At 40.2% G+C, this 15,795-nt stretch overlaps 1 protein-coding gene and 1 long non-coding RNA gene across 2 annotated transcripts in view; both read left to right on the top strand.

The window, feature by feature from the left end:
* LOC306659555 overlaps window positions 1-15,795 on the top strand; it is a 288,601-nt gene that overhangs the window by 91,863 nt on the left and 180,943 nt on the right. The window lies entirely within an intron of this gene.
* The window catches only part of JAK1 (Janus kinase 1), a 137,930-nt gene continuing 125,833 nt past the window's right edge, over window positions 3,699-15,795 (top strand). Inside the window, 1 exon segment of the mRNA XM_079130137.1 lies at window positions 3,699-3,933. The gene's annotated coding sequence lies outside the window, so the exon portion shown is untranslated.

Genomic DNA, 15,795 nt, shown 5'->3' with positions numbered 1-15,795 from the left:
GTTCAACAAGGTCATTTTATAAATATTAAAGTTACAAACCATTTCAAAATTATAATGTCCATGATTATAGAACCTGACATTACGTACATTTTTCTGGGCAATGTAAATTTGCAGAAGCTGCATGGAAAGTAACTTGCCAATATGAATCTAAGAATTAAGGATCAAAAAATATGCAAACCATTTGACTCAATAATCTCTTTTCTGTGAATTGTTCTGAAAGTAATTATTTAAATACTAAATATTTAATTTCATATGTATTATCTAAAATTATTCACATGAAGAAGTGCATTTATGAAGACATGTGGAAACATGGAAATATGTTTATAAATTAAAATTAAGGAACAATTCATAAATTACATGCTTACCATGATTATATTTATTTTAAAATATAACTAGTAAAAAACAGCTGGAAGAAAATACATAACACGATGACAATATTTATATTAGGGTTGCAGGATTATGAGTGGTTTTTATCTCTAGTTTCTTTTTTGAAATTAAATTTCATGATGTATATACACTGGGAATTTTAAAAAATATTTTTAGTTGTAGATGGCACAATATCTTTATTTTTTTGTGTGGTGCTGAGAATCGAACCTAGTGCCTCACAATTGCTAGACAAGTGCTCTACCACTGAGCCACAACCCCAGCCCTATACAATGGAATTTTAATTGAATATTGTTTATTACAATCTTTAAAGTCCAACCTCATTGTTTATGTTTTCCCATTGTTTAGGCAATAGCTTTTGCAGAGGCTTTTTTTTTTTTTTTCTTTTCTTTTTGTAGTGCTGTGGATTGAATGGGTCTTGCACATGCTAGATAAGTACTCAACCACTGAGCCACAGCTCCAACACAAATGCTCTTTTGATGAAGACCATGTGTGAAATTGTGTGCATGATGGTTGGTCAGATGATTATTATTATAATTTTAGATAATTTACCGATAAGAGGCTTCTACTTTGTTACATTTGGTGTAGTTCGGTGTAGATCCATGTCATGCATTACAAATTAGATGGAAATATTTGTATTCCTCTGTTTTATATTATTCTCTCTCTGGTATCGTATATTAGTCACAAATTGAATTCAAAATAACTTTTCTGTTCTGAAACACTGGATTCCTCATCCAATTTAGTTGATGGTATCATTGGTCAAACTTGTCAACCAATTCAAAATTTGAGAGTCAAGTGAGAGTCCTCTGTCTGCTTCCTCACCCACATCTCAGTGCCTATTATTTGATCTCCCCAGGCTCTTTGCATCTTCCACGTAATCATCCCCAGGCCACTGCTTTAGAAAGGCTCTCATTACATGCAGTTTATAGTTCTATAATACTATGTAATTAATCTCTTTGTCCTCCAATCCATCTTCCACATTATCCCTAAATTAGTGGTTCTCAATGGGGGAGGGGTGGCAATTTGGCCCCCAGGGGACATCTGAAGACATTTTTGGTTGTCACAACTGGAGCAGGAGGAGAATAAGGAGTTTGGGGATGGAGGGAGAGCAAGGTTGTTACTGGTAAGGAGTATAGAAGCTGGAGATGCTGCTAGACATCCTGCAAAGCAGAGGACAGACAGCCCTGCTCTCTAACAAAGAATTTTCCAGTCGCGAATTTCAATAGTGCTGAGAATGAGAACACTTGCTCCAGAGTGGGTCTTCTAAAGTAAAACTTGGTCAAATCCTTCAAGTACAGACTATTTCTTTTTTGGTGAAAGTTTTTGCATAGGCTCATCTTTTCTCAGTCCCAGTCACACAGACTGAAAATGCCATGTTTTCCCTAGTTCCTGCAACTTGTCAGCTACTTGAAGACTCTTCTGACTTCTCCAAATTGGGCTGGATGATTCTTCTCTGTGATCACCTTGAGGAGTGCATGAATCACACTAATTGTTGCCTGCCTGTCATTTCCATTCCACAGTGAGCATTTAGAAAGCAGGAAGTCTTTTTTCTTTGAATTTTCAGCAATGTTTGACACAGAGAATGGATCTAAATTCAATCAACGCCCTCTGACTCCATTTCATGAGCAGGCAGATTTTTCTAGAGCACAATGGGTTCACTTCTGCATTCCTTATTTTCCTTTTTCTTTATCCTTCTCCTCACCTGAAATACTGTTCTTTCATGTCTCTGTCTACCTTCATGTCCTTCCTGCCTATTCTTTAAGTAGTAGATTAAAAAAGAATCACTATGATTTACCGAGCCATGTGCCAGATCCCTATTATCTTAATTAACCTTCAGTAAAACCCTTATAAGGAAGGTATTGTCCCTATTAAACAGGTGAAGAAAATGATGCAAACAGCCCTGAGGTGTTCAAAGGCGAGACAAGACATGCACACCAACACCCACAATACAGATACCTGGTCCAGGTCCTCCCTGCTTGATTCTCCTGTCTTCTCTGATAGCTTTTCTCTTTTCTTCCAAGAGATCGTTTAGTCTGCTGTTAACTTTTATGAGCAAACTAAAAATAGTTTATGGAAACCCAGGTGGTTAGTGGTGGAGGACAAATCTGAAATCTGGTAATCTGGATTCTGATGCCCTTTTCACCCACACCCAGCTTGTCTAGCTCAGTCTAAATTGCCAATTCCCTTCCCCCAAGATATTGGCAACAGTCCAACATGGTTAGTGGAGTCAGGACAGGTGGAGAGCCTTAGTCTGCAGTGACCAGAAGGTGCAGAATTCTGAAGATCCATGGTCTAGAAGAATTTTCATCTAAGGATTTCAGGGGGAAGTTACTAGGGTGTTTTAAGCACAGGAAGGAACAGAATAGACTTGAATTTTTAAAAACTTATCATGGAGAATTGCGGAACTGTAGTGGATGTAAGTGACAATGTAAGATGTTTTTGTGGTCCAAGACCACCTTGTGGGAACACAGAGAGGTGGACTAACTGGAGAGCTATCTAGGAATTAAAATCATCAGGATTTGACATGAGGTGTATGAATTTTGACTATAGTATGACCCTGATTAAGGTACTTTGGCCTTACTTTGCCTCCTTGTGGTTAAAATACGGTTAATACCTACTCTGAGGAATATTAGTAAAAATGAAAAGTGCTGGACACAAATTAGCTATCAACAAATATTAGTTCTCATTACTATTGTACAGAAGTTAGTTTTTCCTCCTCCGAAGAGTTCTTTAAATAACAAGATCTTAAGTAACTTAGCAAATCTTGAGATTTGATGCTTAAGTTTTTTTTTTTTTAATCTATTTTTTACCTGCAGGTGAACACAATACCTTTATTTTATTTTTATGTGGTGCTGAGGATCAAATCCAGGGCCTCACATGTGCTAGGTGAGTGCTCTACCACTGAGCCACAACCCCAGCCCCTGGTTAAGTTCTTGTTAGACAAGCGCCTTGAGAGCTTAGGTTTTGTGCGGTTGGTATAAGAGGCAGAGGTGCACACGGAAGGCTGTGATAAATGCATCAAAGCGCACAGAGACGTGACCGAGGGCCTCCAAACCTGGGGGGGGGAGTGTCACTCTATGGACAGTCTAACTTCCCGTGCAAGCTAACCTCGCGTCCCCAGGTTGGTGTTTCTAGAAGACGCGGTAAAAGTGGCCAGTCCCGGGCAGGGGCGGGGGCGTAGGCGGGGCGTGCGCATGGCCGGATGGGGGCGGGGCGGGCAGGCGAAGCTCAGGGTCTCGGGCCTCCACCGCCGCTCCCGCCCCCTTTCCGGGGCCGCCGCTCGTGACGTCGCGAGGGGGCGGGGCCTACTGCGGGGAGGGGCGGGAGGCGAGAGCGTCGGGGAGCGCAGGCCGCGGCGGCCGCCGAGTAGCCGCGAGCCGCAGACGGAGCTGGCCTACTCCTCAGTCCTGGTTCCCTTCCCGGCGCCCCCTCCCCAGCCCTGGGCGCACCACGCCGGGCCCCGAGCGGCTGGCCGCCTAGCGAGCTGGCCGCCGGACTCCGACCGGCGCAGCGACCGGGAGCCGTCCGGCCCAGGCGCACACGGAAGTGGTGAGTGTCACCGAGAAGTGGTGGAGAAGGCTGCCGCAGCCGCGGCGACATGGCGAGGGGCGCGGAGCCCGGCCCTGGCCGGAGGCGCAGTCCTGGCTCTTGATCTGTCCTCGAGCGCCGCGCACCGCCGGCGGCTCCGCGAGCACCGCGCGGGACCCCGGGGCCGTGCCCGTGGGGCGTGCGGGTGTCAGCGCGGACGGCGGGGGATTTCCAGTCCAGCGGAGCGGGCGCGGGGGGAGGTCGCCAGGCGGGGACCTGGGCCAGGAGGGGAAAGGTTGAGTCTCGTCGCCCCCTCCCCCCGGGTGCACCGCAAGTTTTCATAAACAAGCCAGGAACGCGCTGTCAGACATCCTGTTTATACCACCCCGAGATTCGGGCGCGGGCTTGAGGTCTGACGTCCCTCGGTCGCCGCGCGGAGAACTTGACCGCCAGCTTGCAACGGGGAGGTGGGGGGGGCGAATGGAGAAGATTTTTTTTTTTTTTTCTGGCTGCAGGACGGAGGCTGAGGGTCTTTCCCGGTTTCTTCCTTGCCATCTCTGGGAGGGGAAATGTCTGGGATTTAGAGCCCTTGTAGGGGTCGAGGGCGTCCGCGATCTCAGGAAACGCCCCTCCTCTTCTAGGTTCTGTTAGGTACCTGGCGCCAGGTAGCCTGCGAGAAGGATGACAGATGACCCCGAACGAGAGGACCAGGGAAGGGCAGCAGTGAGAATGAACCATGTAGGGATTTGCTAATTCTGCTGTAAAGGGACTTAATTAACCGAATCTGGGACTGGTAGAGAACTCGGACCCCATCTGCGCGCGGCTGCCGAGTTGGCGCATCAGAGGAGGCGCTTCAGATGGAGACGTTGCTTCATCAGGACTAGTAAACACCTCTCTAAAGTCACTCCCTAAGGTTCTGGGATGTGGGCTCCTTGGATATGTGTTCACGAACGAAATTCTCTAGGGAGACTAGATAAAACATGTGATTATTGCCAGATGTTTGTGTGCCCATCTTTTGGAGGACAGATTCTCCATGATTTCTTGTGTGTTACTGAGGAAAGGTATCCTGTCTTCCCTGCCCTTCTTAATACGTGACTGTGAGCTGTCTTTTGCCCCTGGTTGGATACATTATTATACATGCTATTAATCTAATTCATAGAGTTTTTCTCTCAGTGATAGGTATTTACAGTGGTATAAAATTGTTAACTTCTGTCAGGGAGGAAGGCATTAAAAACCTTGGGCTGTTAAATGTTGGTATAATGCAGAGACAATTAGGTGTGATCATGTGGTCTTTGGTTATTGGCCTTTTTTTTTTTTTTTTTTTTTTAAAGGAAAGGTTTGAGTTATATGTGGACATAGTCACAGTGGAAAAAGATTTTAAGACGAGTATTTTGTATTGATTTAAGTCTTTGTTCCTCACTTTCCAAAACTCCATTTTGTGGTGTTTGTTCACTTTTGATTTGGTGACTTTGATGTTTTCCAAAACCTGGGAATCATTTTCACTGAAGGATCAATGTGTTTTTCTGTACTCTGTGGTGAAGACTAATGGGGACCACCAGGGTTTTGGACACTTCTGGTATAATATGCTTTGTAATATGTAGAAAATGTCTTCCACATATAGATCCAGATCACATTTAAAGATGCAAGAACATCAGACCCAAGTAATTGTGGATATTATGAATAGGAAAACTCATTACCTTTTCTTAATTCTATATACTAAGAACTTTCATTGTATATCTCAGACTCTCTAGATAACTACAGGATTAGTACCAGGATTTCAGTGTTAACAATCCACATTGAATAGTGCTAGTTTAAACTTTTTTTCTGTTCCATAGTATACTTATTATTTACTACCATTGGGAAATGATGAGAGTAAATACATTAGACATTGGCAAATAATTCATTTTTTAAAATATATGTGTATTTCAGCGGGTTTTTTTTTTTGGTGTAATTTAGGCAGTTTTAATGTCAGTTTGACTAATACTATACTTGTAATTACCTCTCTGATTATTTGGTATCCATCCTTTACAGGATGTAAAGGACGTAAAATTTTTTCAACTCATGCATTTGCTAAAAAAAACTGGTGAAGGTAAAGAATTTTGGGGTCGCTTTTGCAGGAATAGACCTGGATTGATTTGCTTGAAGAAACAGTCTGAGGGCGTCTAAATAGGATTGTGAGGCCTGCCAGTTTAGAGTCTTAAGTTTACAAATACTGGTGATTTTAGTAGCAACTAAAAAAAATAATAATTTATATTATAAGCATAATTATAAATTATAATGTTCTGAAGTTATCACTCTGTTTCTTCTGAATACCTTAAAGTAACACATATATTTGGACAGAAAGCCACAGGAAGCAACATGTGTAGGTTTATACCCATTTGTATAAAGAGAAGACGAAGTAAAAATAACTGAATTAATAAAGCACTTTTTTCTAACTTTTAGGTTCCTCTGGTAAATGGTTTTTCCTTTTAAGTACACATTTTCTGGATATCCTTATGTTGTAATGAGGTAATAATATGCCATTAGAAGGCTTATTGTCTGAAATGTACATATTTGTGCAAAGAACTTTTTCTTGCTTGTTTGTATATTTAAAAAAATTCAAACAGGGAATTGGTTAAGAAACTGAATCTTGCTGAGCAAACAACTTCTGGTGCTCTGTGATGTATGTGGCTCAGTGGTATTGTCTATACTTTTTTGTTGTAAAATAGAGGTACCAGAAGGAATCTTGCAGATTCTTCTAGTCCAGTGATTCTCAACTTGGTGTGATTTTGCACTGGAGGAAATATTTGCAACTTCTGGAGAAGATTTTGGTAGTTACAACTTGGGGGAAGGCTTCTAGCTGGTAGAGGTCAGGGATTCTGTGAAATATCCTACAATGCACAGGACACCCTCCACAGCAAAGTTTATCTGGCTTAAAATGTCCATAGTACCTGAGATACCAGGCGAGAATCAAGAAGATCTGGAATCCTATTATGCCAAATCTTTTTACTCCTGCCACTTATTTTCCTCATCTCTAAAATGGAAATAAAAATGTCCACCTTAACTGTCTCATAGAATTTTTTGGGGAAAGCAGGTCAATAATGCACACATAGTGCATGAAAACTGATCTACTGCACAGGTTGTACCTATTACGAAGCTCAGTTTTTTTTTTTTTTTTAAATAAGTGAATTGTTAGATATGTTGGTAGTTAAAAAGTAAGGCATTATGCTGAGGAAAAAGCAGGGTAGATGGTGTGATATTGATTTTCATCTTTTGGTATAAAGAGTGTAATTATTTATTAGAGGAAAAAAGCTATCCATGTTCTATTCCCTTTCTCATTTAAGGACAATCACCTTCTTACCATGTTTTCTTATAAGAGTGGCTAAAGTTGGAAGAGTTATGATGGAAATAGGCAGAGCACCTGGTGATCAAGGGCGGTACTACTTGTTTTTTCTTTTTTTAATAATTACAATACAAGCTAGGTGTGGAGGTGTGTGCCTACAATTCCAGCTAATTGGGAGGCTGAGATAGGAGGAACTCTTGAGCCCAGGAGTTTGGGGCCAACCTGGGCCACATAGACCTGATCTCTTAAAAAAAAAAAAAAAAAAAAAAAAAAAGTTGCAAAGGTAAATTGTAGGAGGCACTAGAGAAATTTGCTCATTAAAAAAAAATTTTTTTTTGTAGTTGTAGATGGGCAGCATGCCTTTATTTTATTTGTCCATTTTTATGTGGTGCTAAGGTTTGAACCCAGTGCCTTACAGGTGCTAGGCAAGCACTCTGCCACTGAGCTACACCCCCAGCCCCTGGCTCATTGTTTTTATATATTTCATGCTAACCTCCAAGCATGTTCTTGTTTGGCTTGTTGCTTCCTGTCTCCTTGCTGTCCCCAGTACTCAGCTAGGTATGCCACTGTTGCTTCCTGTCTTAAAAACCCTTTGGTAACATGGGGTTTTAAGTATCTGCCATGTTGAAATGACTGGGTTTCTGGGACAGGAAACTAATTCCTTTGAGTATTCTTTCCTCTGAAGTACATTAGCATTTTTGGCAGTCTGAGGCCATAAGAAGGCGTAAAACATTAAGCTCATTTCCGTGATACCTTCACTTCTAAGGTTTTATGATCTGTGATTCTTTGCAGCTGGCTGTGGGCACTCATTCTTCCTTGGTGCTGAGTAAATTGCCCAGTTCCAAGGCAAGATGTACTTTTAGAAGCAAAAGGAAAATTTCTTATGACTCTACTCTGGCTAGAAGACAGCAGGTATTTGTTGGGATATTTTTAATCTGTGTTACTGACTTTACTTAACAGTAATATTCACACAGCATTTTTATTCATTTATTTATTCATTCAGTAAATACTTACTGAGCTCTTGTTAACTCTCAGAGTGAATAAATAGAACAAAACAGATAAAAATCCCTGCCCTGATAGAGTTATGTCTAGTGGAAGGCCTCAGAGAGCATGAGTAGAGCTTTGAAGTTTCAGATTATACAGATGAGGAAACCCTACATTGTTATTGTAGATTGTTTCTTAGAATCCTTCAGAGCACTCCATTGAAGTCTGAGAACTAAGGAGTAGTTTCTCTTTGTTGTTGTTCTCTGTTTTAAATTTTAAGTTATAGATGAATTCGTTCTGTGTATACACAGGTATCTTTTGGTACCTATGAAGTGCTTGGCAGATGGGTAGGGCACAGTTTATAATGGAGGTAAATTTGCTCTTTGTAGCTGTAACACTGTGTAGGTAATGCTTTGGTAGAGGTCAAAATTAGAACCACCAGGTCCCCTGAAGAGAGCTAAATCCTGTTTGGAGCCTTTCTCAAATGTTTTTATGAAGAGACTTCTTTTGAATGGGTCATTGAGGGAAGAGTAGGAGTTTCCTTATTTTGAGGTGGGAAGAAAATCTGTGCAGACATGCAACATGAATAGAGGCATGGAGGTGGGCATGTATATGGTATGGGTGACAAACTTGGAAGCAGCCTTTGTGAAGAAAGCAAAGACCACTTGGGAAAGAGCTATAGGTGGTCAGACTGGACTGCAGGCTGGTGCCAGATAGTGAAGACTGACTTTCTCCACAAGTCTGTGAGCAGTGTGAGGTCAGGACCATGGCCTGTGTTGAATAGGGAAGATGAGAAGCCTTTTTAAGTTTTTGAGCTCAAGAATGTCATTAGCAGATGGAAGATTGTGAAGCACTGAAAGTTCTGCAAAGGGCCAACTTGTGCTATTGTGCCACCCTTTCCTTCTCCCCACAACAGAAAATGCTTTACTTACCTACCACTTATCAACTATCCAGAATACTGTCAGGAAACACATCATTTAGAGCCAATATATGTCTAGAAGTTGATATGTGCTTTCCTTATAGTAAAAACTGCTTTGTTTTGCTTTTAATTTTTAAAGGACTCTGAAAGTGTATCAAACTGGTGTTCAAGACAAGAGAAGGTTTAATACAACAAACCTGAGAGACAGGAGTGATCTAGAGGATGAATTCAGGAAGACACATCCTCAGGCTAGCATTATTAATTTTTATCTTAGCTGTGAATGAGGAGTAATCATAGCTTAAGAATGTAACACTTCCGGGCATTTAGCAGAAGGGCAAGCTCTTGTAAACACCCTAGCAATTTGAAGTTCTTACCATCACCACACAGTATGGTAATTGATGTTGGTAATGATGACCACAATATTAAGAAGGGTCAAGTCATACTGCATGAAATGAAGTGAGAGTTCAGATCTAGCAGAAAAGGGCCACTTCACAGACCTCATTTAAGAGATGGAAGGGAAGTGTACAAGTAGGGGATGGGGCCCAAATAAGAAGCTGCTGTTGGGGAATTTCTACAGGACAATTCAAGGAAGAGATTTTCTTCAGAATGAAAACCAAGTGAGGGATCTTTGCTTTAATTCTTCAGGAAATTTGTTACTTAAGAGTGATCTGCGGGCTGGGGATATAGCTCAGTTGGTAGAATGCTTGCCTCGCAAGCACAAGGCCCTGGGTTCAAATCCCTAGCACTGCAAAAAAAAAAAAAAAAAAAAAAAAAAAAAAAAGAGTGATCTGCAATTGAAAACCTCTGTGAAATCTGAATAAAGGACCTATGGCTGTGTAGGAGACAGTAGTAACTTGAACCAGCTGTGGGAGACTTAAGTCAGGTCGATTTTTTATACCTCAGATGCATCTTAACCTTGTTTCTTTCCTTGATTTCGATGGTCTGCTTTTGAAGGCTCTAGACCCAGACTGGGTTGATCTTAGCTATGAGGAAGTGAACAGGGGATGCCTATGTCCTTATCCGTAGGCTGAGGATAAAGGGTACCTGTCTATGAGATTAATGTGAGGATTGAATAGCTACACCTAAAGATTTTGGAATGGTGCTGATCACATAGTATGAACTTAAAGCGTGTTAACGGTTTAAAAATTGTTATGTATGCTTTGTGTCATTTAAAAAAAAAAAAAGCTGAAATTATATCCAGAATACTTCAAGATGGTAAAAAGTTCTACCCAATAGATGCAAGACAAAATATCAGCTGAGATAATCTATGTGAGAAATGCTTTATTTGGAAATGAATAAATCAAAAAAGTTTTGTTGCTTAAGACACGTTCTCAGATCTAGAAGCATTAATTATTTAGACAGCACAAGGTGCTAAATTAGACTTTTCTCCATTTTTAAGGAAAAACAAGGAACAAAGGTGCTTTTATTTAACTTTAAATGCCATCCAAGGTATATAATTTGGTAGGAATGTATTAGGCTTTCTGGGAAAGTCAATATAAAGATACTGTGTTGCTTTCACTGATTCAGTTTACTTAGGAAATGGTGGGTTGCTGGCAGAGAGGCAGCAGGCATACCTGATTGTAAAATGTTGTCATCTGAGTTGTGTGGAAATTAAAAATCTCACAAATCAGATAGTACTCCAAAGACTTTTACTGCTTACGGAATTAAGGATTTTAAAAGAATTCTCAAATATATGTTCAGTTTCCAGTGAAGGTTGCTCTACAGTTTCTATTTCTGTATGCATATTGTCCTTTCTTAAAGCAAAATTTACCCAAAATATAAAATTGTATTGCCAGTCCTTTCTCTTAACCGTGTATATATTTCGTGTATTTAAAGTACATTTCTTTCTTAGAGGTGTTTATGTTGGACAGGTTTCTTGGTTCTGAGTATTATTATTATTCTGAAGAACAGTAGTTGCCCTGCGATTGAAAAATGACTATTGATATCTTTCTTATTCCAAGAGCTTTGACAGCAAAGGATTTAGTTATATCTTCGTCTTTCTATTCGAGAATGACAAAGACATGAAGCTATGTAATTTGATTTGTGGAGGGACAGTGTGTAGGGAAGTATACTTGAACTGTAAAAAGGCGAACAAAAAGAAACTTAGATCTCTTGTTTTCATGAACTTGGGTAACAGACTGGTTTGACTGTATAAAGCAAAACTAGATAAGAACAAATAGTGATTAATACTACTCTCATTTGTTTTTAATGCTGTTTTAGAGTGCTTAAGGGTATTAGAACTGACAGGTTAATTCAGTTAAACACAATTCTATTTGTAGGCTTGCTTGCAGTTCATTTTCTCAGAATGTAAGACTATATATAATTTTTTTAAATTAGTAGAATTTAAATAATCTTTCAAGCTATGGTAAGAGAGAAGAGAAAGGGAAAAAACAATCTGCCAAATGTATATCTTCTTGTGCAAATTCTTGTAAGGAAACTAGTTTGATGGATCGCACACAAGGCAGGCAGACTGATGTGATTTGTTATAAAGAGATGTGAAGAATCTTTTGATATGTACATCCCCAAACCTATTTTAGGGTTAATTTGTATAACATAGACTAAAAAATTCTGCATAATGCCAAAATTTAATATATTACTTAATTTTGTTCAGTTAAAGCCATTCTGTAAAACTTTAGTCCACTGATCACTATATATCAGTTATCTTATTATGAAACTCATGTGATGTATGATGGTAACACCAGAGAATATCACCTTTTTTACAACTCAGGTTGTTTAGAAGTAGTGGGAGGTCAGAGGTCTGATACATCTGAATGTAGTAAATTTTAAGCCCCCTTGATGGATTTAGTAAATTGGTCATTTGTGATGCACAAACTGATTGTGATTAAAAAACAACCCCCCAACTCTTAGGTTTTCTTGTTTATTCCTTTATTCAACATCTGTTTGTAGATAACTTATATATGAGAATAAGACAGGTGTGGCTCTACCCTCAGAAAGATTCCTTGCTGGTAGAAAATACAACAATTCAGCAATTGTACAACCTTTTGTTACAGATATGTTAAGTCTCAGAAAAGTTGGCTAGTTGGCTATAAGAGAAATGATGCATTAACTACACGGGGTTTCTGCAGTACAGGCTTCTGTACACTGAAATCTGAAGGGTGGAAGAGGTTTTTCTAGTCAGAGGGAACAGCATGTGCCAAGGACCTGAGCAGGCCAAGAGGACAGTTGCAGTTGGCACAGAGAGGACCAATATGCAGGCTGGTGAGAGGCAGGATCATCGTTAGTGAGATCAGGCAGGCCATTATGGTCCGTCTTTCTTTGGGCTTTCTCATAATGTAGTGGGGGAGGTTGGAGGCTTTTAAACAGGGTACTACCATGATCAGATTTGTGTCACTCTATGAAAGAAAGAAGGATCCCACTTCCTCACTGCTGCTCCTGGGTGTGCCTCTGCTGTCTTCTCTACTTCCTCTACTCTGCTGTCAAATGCCTTTAAAGCTTTCACTTCCTCCTACCCACTTATTCTTTAACCCTTTGCAAACTGCCACCTCCATACTCTTGAGACTGCTACCTTGAGATCACCTTGTTCACACATTTTGACACCTTTTTCTGAAAACCTGCTTCCTGGCAGATGTTCCCCAGCCCCATAACTCTCTGGCTTCTGAGACACAATAAGTACTTCCCTTTTTCTTCTTTGTGTCTTTGTTCTTTTTTTGGGTATCTTCTTTTTCTCTCACTTTTCTTCTTATCCCAGTAAAACTTTCCTGAAAGTTCTGTGAATGGCATATCTCATTCATTCCTAAAATTTTGCAGATGATTTACTTTTCACTCGAGCTTCAGTTGTCCCTTTATTCATATTCTTTCCTTTCTGCTCTTACTTAAGCAGTTTCAGGTACTATTGTGGACACGGGGAACAAGAGGCAAGACCCTGATCTTAAGGAACTGACATTCTAAGATGTTAAACATGTCCATAAGTAAGATAATTTCAGGTGGTGCTAAGTACAATATACAAAATTAAGAAGGTAGTGGATAGAGAATGCTTGGGTGGGTGGAAGAGGGACTGCCTCTCTGAGGAAGGTGACATTTGAGCTCAGACCCAGAAGAAGGGTGCTTAGGATCCAGGCCTTACAGTGATCTGGAGGAAGATTGATTGAGGCCCGGGGCAAAGCCAGTGTGCTCAGGTCATGTGGTCTTCCCAATGCATGCCAGGCTCCTTTACCTGGCTGATCTGTTGATGGATTTAACTACTGCAGAATTGATGCCATTTCTCTTTCTGACCCATTAGCGTACTAAAGGATGACTTCTGTTTTTCTTAAGACCTTCTCTATCTTCCACCCTCAGAACCTTAGACCCAGCAGCCAGAAATTTTTTTTTGAGAAGGAAAGACAGAATTTTTTTTTTCTCTTTAAGGGCCATGTAGTATCTGTTGTAACCATGGAACTCTGTGTTACTAAAGCAGACAACATGTAAATCAGTGAGCATGACAGTGTTTATATTACCACTTGTCACACTCTGCAGTTCTTTTTCCTTAAACATTTTAATAATGTAAAATCTATAAGTTTATTTGGCTGTACATATGGGGCAGGCCAGCTCTGGCTTGCAGGCTAGTTTGCTGACCCTCCTGATCTTTCCCTTTGCCTTTTCCCTACCCCATATCCAAGTTTGCCAAGCCCTCTGGGCACCCCCAGTTGTTTTACACTTTGCCTTCTCCCTGTTTCCAGTGCTATTGCCTTCATACTGACTTTCTTTACATGGGTGGTTGCAGTAATTTCTAATCTAGTCTCCCCACTCCCAGCTCTCCCCTCCAGGCTATTTTTCATGTGGATATGGAATAATCTTCCTGAAACTTGACTCAGGTCATAGAATTTCTCTGACTACAAACCTTTAGAATCCCCTGTTGCCTATAGAAAAAGATCCAAACTCCACCTAAGACTGGTAGTAAAGACTGTGATAAGACCTTAACCTATCTTTTCATTTTTTTCTCTATTTTTCTCCTATGCTGTGCCAAAATAGTTTACTATTTTACATTTACATTTCGTATGTTTCCATGTTTTTCTGCATTCTTTTTTTAAAATGCACGTTGCCCATGTTTCATGCTCTAAATTCCGTTAACTTTCAGGGTCTTTTCAGATGTCCTGATCGCCAACTGCTCATGGTGTGTGGGTGTGTGATCCTCTTCTTGATTATCATGTTCTGCCCTTCTTTATAGACAGGGTCTTGTATTTTCAAAGTGGGGACATTTTAATGAAGGGAGTTTGTCAAGTTAAGTGCTTGGTTTCTTTCTTTCTTTCTTTCTTTCTTTCTTTCTTTCTTTCTTTCTTTCTTTCTCTCTTTCTTTCTCTCTTTCTTTCTTTCTTTCTCTCTCTCTTTCTTTCTTTCTTTCTTTCTTTCTTTCTCTCTTTCTTTCTTTCTTTCTCTCTTTCTCTCTTTCTCTCTTTCTCTCTTTTTTGGGGTGGGGGGTGCTGGGGATTGAACCCAGGGCCTTGTGCTTACAAGGCAAACACTCTATCAACTGAGCTATCTCCCCAGCCCCCTAAGTGCTTGATTTCTTTATAAAGTGGTACAGTTTTGTGAAAGATCACCAAGAATTTTGGAAGACTTTGTTTTGTATTTTTGATCCTACCAGTGGCTTAGATAAATAAGTTCAACAAGTTATGGATAGTTTTTTCTCAGGAATTTGTTTCCTTCTACAAGCAGAAAGAAAATGCAAAAGAAAAATGTACTCTGCAACTCATGTTTCCTTGCCAGCAAACTCAAGGTTAAATTATTTGCTTGTTTTCAGTGCTCCTATTTTCTTACAGTAATCTCTCTTTCTACCACATTGTCACATGTGTTAAATCCTTCTTATAATTAATGGTTGTGTTGTGTGTCCTATATTTTATAGGTGTTCTCAATTCTCTCTTTTGTGGTAATAAAAATATAAATAATAGTTGCCCATTGGTTTCCCCTGCTTGCAGTGACCACAGAATGGTAAAAAAGATAAATACCTGAATGAGAGACTAAAACGTTAGGGCATTATGGGAATAATGGTGCAGGTTTGGTGGAGAGTGAGAAAAGCTCTCCTGGAGATTCCTGTAGGTTAGTGTGTGCTTGGGCAGGGCTGCCCAGCGTCTTCCCAGATGGGAAGAGAGGGAGCATGAGGATGAGACTCCTGATTAGTAAGCTTTCACTGTGTGTCAGCTGTGGGGTTATGTGCTTTGCATTTGATATTTAATTAATCTTTGTAACAGCCAGAGAGTAGGAGCTTAATGGCATCATTTTTCAAATGAGAAAACAGCACTAAAAATGGCAGAGCTGGAATTCAAATCTGAAGCTCTCTGGCGTAAAACAAAAGCAAAGGAAAAAACCTTTGGACTGACTTGTCACTTGTCCTTTTGTTTTTTTGTTGACATTGGCATTTAAAACGACAACCTAGGAAACTTGTTGCTATCGTGTTTTCTAACTTAATGTTTCTGAAGCAGTTTAAAATCCTTGGAGAAGTGCCTCCATACATCTGTATAGTATTTAATGGTTTTAGTTGTAGAGCAATAAAGAGGGCCTGAGAGGATTCCTTCCTCCCCTGAATTTGTGGGCTCAAGTGAGCCTTCTGCCTTAGACTCGTGAGTAACTGGAACATTGGGTGTGTGCCACTGTGCCCACCAGGATTCCTTTAAAAACAAACAAAAATGGGGCAAGGCAATTGGGCTTATTTAATTCTCCTAAA

Source organism: Sciurus vulgaris, assembly GCF_902686455.1.
Source record: "Sciurus vulgaris genome assembly, chromosome: 1".
Lineage (NCBI taxonomy): Eukaryota > Metazoa > Chordata > Mammalia > Rodentia > Sciuridae > Sciurus > Sciurus vulgaris.
The sequence above is the reverse complement of the archived record's forward strand: the minus strand, read 5'-3'. Positions and strand labels throughout refer to the sequence as shown.